Raw genomic sequence first — 6,000 nt, 5'->3', positions numbered from 1 at the left:
GGCCTGGGCCGTTTGCAGAGGCGTGCATCGACCCCCAGGGGTCGCTACGCCGCTCGCAGCCCCGCCCGCCGGCATTGTGAGCCCGGTTGTACCACCGCGCAGCTCCCGCAGGGGGAGCGGCGGCCACCACGGCGCCCGGCGGCGGGCTCCAGAGACAGCAGTGAGCGGCGGATCGCAGGCCCTCACCGGCCACTGACGCGAGGCCAGGCGGCGCGCAGGCCGGAGGCACCAGTGGCTGGGGGGGCGGCGCAGCTCAAGAGCCTGCCCCGGACACCCCCACACCCCGTGGTAGGAGCCGGGACCCAAACAAAGGCGGGCGGCAAATAAAAGGCGGCGGCGGCGCTGAGTGCTTGGGTTGTGCGCTGGGGACCAGGATCAGCCTCACGCTGTGCGCGGTCTGTGCTCTCTGGAGCGGAGTGGGGAACCCCGGCCTCCTGCAGCTCCGAAGAGCTTCTCCCTGAGACTTCCGCGAGGGGACAAGTCCTCACGGCGGGGTGGCCGAGCCCCCAGCCCCTCCGGTGTGCCTCCTTCCCGCGCCCGCGGCTCAGCCAGCTCAGCTTGGCAAGCCGAGGTGAGTGCGACGGCCGCTGGGCGCCATCCGGGTCGGGGCTGGGGGATGCATTGCTCAGAGGAAGGGGCAAGCCCTCCGCGCCGACCCCACCCCGGCCTGCGCGGGGCTGTGTGTGGAGTTCTCTTGCTCTCCGGCCAGCCTTGGGTGCAGGCCTTGGCTTCCCCGGGAAAGCCAGCTGATGGTGGGCAGAGCCCGGAGCTTGCCCCCCGCGGCCGGGCCCCAGCTCCGCACCAACTCCTCCCGGGGCCGGAGCAGCTTCTTCGTTGTGCATGGGTCAGTTTGATGTCCACAGTTGGCGAGATTTCCGATCTCCAGGGAGGCTTCCGACCTCCAGCCCCCTGCTTGTCCTCGCGGGTGGATGACTGATTCCGTAAAAGTTGAGTGTAGGTCTAAAAGCCGCCCGGGATCCGGCTCTCGGCCCGGCTAGAGCGGAGGGAGGAAAAGGTTAATGACCTCCTCTCCATCCACTCCCCACCTTAGCGCACTCGTGCTTTCGGCCGGACATTTCCCGAGTCCTGGAAAGCAATTAACCTGGCTGCAGGTCCAGTTGGGCGCGCGGGAGCTCTGGGGCAGACTGGGCGGGCGGTGGAAGCGCGATAGGGTCCCCGGGCCCTGCCGAGACGGGAGTGAAGGTGGAGGTGGGCTGAGCAGCGGGCAGTGGCGGCGCTGAGCTTGGGGTAAGATTCCTGGTGTGAGTGGCGCGGAGTCCCGTGAGCCAGCCCCGCCGCTGGGAGAACTTTTCCCAACTCCCCGGCGAGACCTGCAGCTGGACTGGGAAGGCGCCTCCAAGGAAGACTTGGAGACTTCCTTTCTGAGGCCCCTGTCTGCTCGACAGCTGGCGCCAGGCTCCTGCGGTCCCCCTGAGGCTGGGCGCAGGTGCCCTCCTGTCCACGCCCCGGGTTAGCACCGCGGACAGCGCCGCGAGCCGGCCTTGGAGACCCACAGCCCCCGCGCCCGCCCACGGACCCACGGTCCTTGCGCACACTCACACAGACGTACAGGCCACCTGCAAACCATCCCCACACAGACTCATAGTCCACTCATGCAAATATATATCCACTCACAGTCCACACACAGAGGGACGATCCATCCACTCACACGTGGGCAAACTCAGGTCTTCCCACAAGCGCTAGTATCTGCGCGGCGTCTTCCTCCAGGTCTTGCTGTCTCCGGACATCTTTCTAAGCCCCAGACTCCAGACCTCCTCTCTGGGTGCTCGCAGGGATACCCAGTGATTCACAGAGCTGCTCAGGCTCCCCGCACAACACACACATACAGACACACACTTCGTTGGGGGGGGGGAGAAATTCCCCCCGCCCCCCCGCCCCCCCCCCATGCAGACCTGAGCAGGAAGCGGGGCATCTGCCAAATGGAAGGAGGCGGCTATGGCCCAGTGGAAGCTATGGGCAGAAGCCTGGCCTTACAGAATCTGGATTTTAGGCTCAGAATCCATTTTGCTCAGCTCACCACCCCCATGCCTGCTCCCCTTCCTCAGACCCTACTCCAGACAAATCTACAACCAGGGTACACGCCCCTCTTTCTGCATCATTTTTTGTTTGCACTTTCTCTTTGTTTCCCTGCTCTGTTCTCCTCCCCCATGTATCTCTCCCTCCTTTTTTTTTTTTTTTTTTTTTTTTGTCTTTCCCAGTTCCTCCTTCCCAGCTGCCTTCACTCTCTCACCAACTTTCCTTCAGCCTGGGTCTGACCCCGGTCCATCTTTGCTCCATTCTGGACACAGCTGACCCTTAGGGGGAGCCGACTCCATTCTCCAGGTAGATTTTATGCCTCCACTCCCCCCTCTGTGAAAGTCTGACACCGCCCCCCCTCCCGGCCCATGGCCTCAGCAGCTTCCGGCCCCTCCCTGGGAACATGTCTAGGGCCAGATGCCCCAGAGCCCCAGCAGTCTCTCCAAGGGGCCAGGATTCCTCTGTTCTGGAATCACAGCAAGCCCCCACCCTATGGGGATTTTGAAGGATCTGGTACCCATGTTCTGGCTTCCCCTTTGATACCTCTTCTGCTATTGCCCTTAAAATCCAAAACCATGTTGGAAGAGCAAGAGTCCCAGTGTGATGTGGTGGAAAGAGCACTAGAGTGGGAGTAAGGAGACCTGCATTCTAGTCTCAGCTTGGCCACAGTCTCCCAGTGTGTCTTTGGTCAAGTTATTTCCCTTCTCTGAGCCTCAGGCTTCCCATCTTTGCAAGAACAGGGCTGGCTGAAGTGACCTTCAAGGGTCCCTGTTTGGTCCTAATAATGTGGAACATGAACTCACTCTTGAGTGTGGGTGGGATTGAAAATCAGGGTTCTAACCTCAGAGGTTATAGTACCTTTCCCCCCTGCTCAAAGTACCCACCACTGGTGAATTCATCCTGTCCCCTGAATGAGGGATGTTCAGGTAATTTCCTTTATAGGACCAGAGATGTCAAGTAATTTTCTTGAGGTCACATTGCTGCAGCGCATTCTCCATTGAGGCGGATATTGATTCTGCATGAACCACTGGTTCTGCTGGTGGATGCTAGGTGAATGAATGAATGAATAGAAGAGTAGGAACTTCAACCTGGATCTCCTGACCCTCAGAGCCTTAGAATTATGGTTTAAGCCCTTTTCTCTGACAGTTTAAACACATTTCTCTTGTCTCTTCATCTCCCCTTCACTCATCTGGTCATCCAGGCAGATGGAGTTGTCTGAGTTAAGGTCCTTCCTCCCTGAGTTAAGGTCAACTCTGGGCTGGTTGTAAATGACCACAGAGAAGGGACTCGCTGAGCACACCTTTAGAGGCCTGCCTGGTGGGTAGGGTCTTGGCAATCAGCCCCAAGTCCCTAAGACCTGGACCATGTCAGATGTCCATGGGCAGCTGGCCAAGATCTGAGGCCAGGAGGGAAGAGAGTCACTGCTGCCATCTGACTGAGTGGCCACTTCTTACAGCCCCACTAGCTGAGTACTGCAAAATTGCCTTTACAGATGAGCACAGTGAGATGCTGCAAAATGAGATGGTTTCTGTAAGGGCAGTCTTCCAGGCCACTGTCAGTCATAAAAATAGGCACCCAAAAGTGGTGGTGGTGAAATCAGTGGTTGATAATAACATTATTGGTGTTGATATTGATTAGCCTCTTTGGTTTTTTTCCCCCTCTTTGAAATTGTTTCCCCACCTGAACCTCTTCTACTCCTCCCCCCGCCCACCCAAATATGGAGAGATGGAGGGCTGGACCAGTGAGGCAGGGGTGTCTGATTGTTGGTGGATCCTAGCTGAGAGAAAGCTTGTCATTTTAAATCCTCCTCCCCCTGCCCATCCTCCCCCACCAGAGCATGTCTCCCGCCAGAGGAGCGGGGAGGAGTGTCAAAGTCTGTCAAAACACCCTTCCAAGCTGGGTTCCAAATGCAAAGCCCAGGGAAAATAAATAAAGAGGGCAGTGTCGGCCCGAAATAGAAACATGCACCAACTCACAAATATGCATGTTTTCTGAAAGTCGCATTTCACGGGCAGACAGTGGAGCTCACACTCCAGCTGCTCGACAAAGGCCAGAGGCATGGACACTGCCAGGATAGCCCAGGGAAGGGGGCAGAGCCTCCCCCAGTGAGCCAGCTCCCTGCTTGGCCACAGGGAGACCAGAAGGCCACTCCTGCTCCTCACCAGCTGGAGGGCACATGGGTGGGAGGACGGCAATTAGCGTGTGTCTGTGTGGTCATCAAAGCTCTTCGAAAATGGGCACCATTCAAGGCTAATGGCCTCAGGTCCCCTGCCTTCCAATGGGAGCAGCAGGCTGGTAATAACAATGCTGACAATGAGACTGCCATTTGTTGAGTACCTACTAAGTATTTACATATACTATTTCACTCAACCTCGTAGTCACCTCATGGAGTAGGGATCATTATTCCCATTTAATATACAGGAAAACCAAGGTTCAGAGAAGTAAAGAGGCTTGCCCAAGGTCATACACCTAGAAGAGGCCAAATTAGGGACAGATTTTTATGGAATAAACCTAAAGTCCCTATTTTGCCCAGTACTCTGCTTTGTTTCTGGTATTCATCCATGTATCCATTGAATGAATAGCTTTTGTTGAGAAACCATTTACATGATGATTTCCAAAAGAATGTAAATTCCTCTGCTGGCCCCAACAAGGGTGAAGCGTGAAGGGTAATGCTGTGGCCTGAGTTTAGCTCTGGCCATTTCTCAGGGACCGGGGGTGGGTACCTGAGGTTTCTGGGCCAGGGCTGGGACTGGGGGCTTTGCCTTGGCATCCTGGACTCTGTCCCCAACCACGGGAGCCCAAACCTGTCTGCCTGTGGATGGGCTCAGGTGGGAGCCCCTTATGAAGCTTGGACTAGGAAAAATGATTTAACTCTGTGAGATGTCAGGGCTTTAAGAGGCCTCTGCCAATGGGGAAGTGACTTCAGAGAGGGCAAGCTGCAAAGCATCACGCAGCAGTGCATTGGTGACAGACCCTGAATGCCAGGGAGCCAGGCTGGTGAGTGTGTGGGAAGCATCCAAGGGCCCCCAGTGAAGGAGCTGAGCCAATGCAGGCGGTAAATGTAATACTTCCTTTCCAAGGGCAGGGGTGAAATGCAGCTGTCTTTCACTGCATTTCATACCAAGTCCTCTCCTCTGCACCCTGCACCCCCACCTCAAGCCTGACCCTGCTGACCTGCCCAGGTCCCCACCTATGTATCATCATCAACAGCAACACTAGCAAAAACAGAACTTTTTGTCATGTGCCAAGCACTGTGCTAAATGCTTTACACGCATTAATTGATGTGATCCCTACAACAACCCAGAGGTAGGTGGCCTTACTCCACTTCACAGCTGAAGGGACTGAGGCTAGAGAGGTTGACTCACCTGCCCAAGGTCACACAGCTAGCCAGGAGGTAGGTGGAGCCCACAGAGCCCCCGTTAGCAGGTTTATTCTGGGGGGTAAGGAAGGGGAAAATCCGGAACTGAAACCAAGGGGAAGGAGGAGCTGATGGGCAGCAGCAGGCTATTTATATTACACTTCCAGGTCTTGTCACGCTTGCCGGCATTTGTGCCAGGAAGAGCTGTGTCCCTGCCAAAACCTGGAGGGAAGAAGCCTGATTCAGGGTCCTGGGACCATCCCCTGGGGGGCTTTACTGAAGCTTCGGGTCTGGGTATGTTTCTCCCTGAACTCAGGGGAGAACCCACTGGGCAGGTGGAACCCCTGGAGCATGCCCTTGATTCTGGCATCCTGCTTCCTTTGTTCCTCCCTCTGAGGGAACCGGACTGGGAACCTGGGAAATTCAGAAAAAGCCATCACATGGCAGATCTAGGGTCTTGCTGTATGCAGTGAACTTGACCATTGGAAATGAGGAGGTGGTGGGGACAATGAGAAGGAGTGGCTTGGATTCAGATGCCAGCAGGTGCCATCTAGGTCTCTTATAGGGGATGCTCCTTGGAACCAGGGAGTGATGTCCTGGAAGAC

General features: G+C 56.4%; 1 protein-coding gene across 2 annotated transcripts in view; it reads left to right on the top strand.

The window, feature by feature from the left end:
- The first annotated feature begins 253 nt into the window (after positions 1–253).
- The window catches only part of DISP3 (dispatched RND transporter family member 3), a 51,706-nt gene continuing 45,959 nt past the window's right edge, over positions 254–6,000 (top strand). The window contains exon 1 of one of the 2 annotated variants that reach the window (XM_078073794.1): positions 254–571. The gene's annotated coding sequence lies outside the window, so the exon portion shown is untranslated. The remainder of the gene's footprint in view (positions 572–6,000) is intronic. The other variant, XM_036065160.2, reaches the window with a different exon arrangement.

Source organism: Halichoerus grypus, chromosome 5 (genome assembly GCF_964656455.1).
Source record: "Halichoerus grypus chromosome 5, mHalGry1.hap1.1, whole genome shotgun sequence".
Lineage (NCBI taxonomy): Eukaryota > Metazoa > Chordata > Mammalia > Carnivora > Phocidae > Halichoerus > Halichoerus grypus.
The sequence above is the reverse complement of the archived record's forward strand: the minus strand, read 5'-3'. Positions and strand labels throughout refer to the sequence as shown.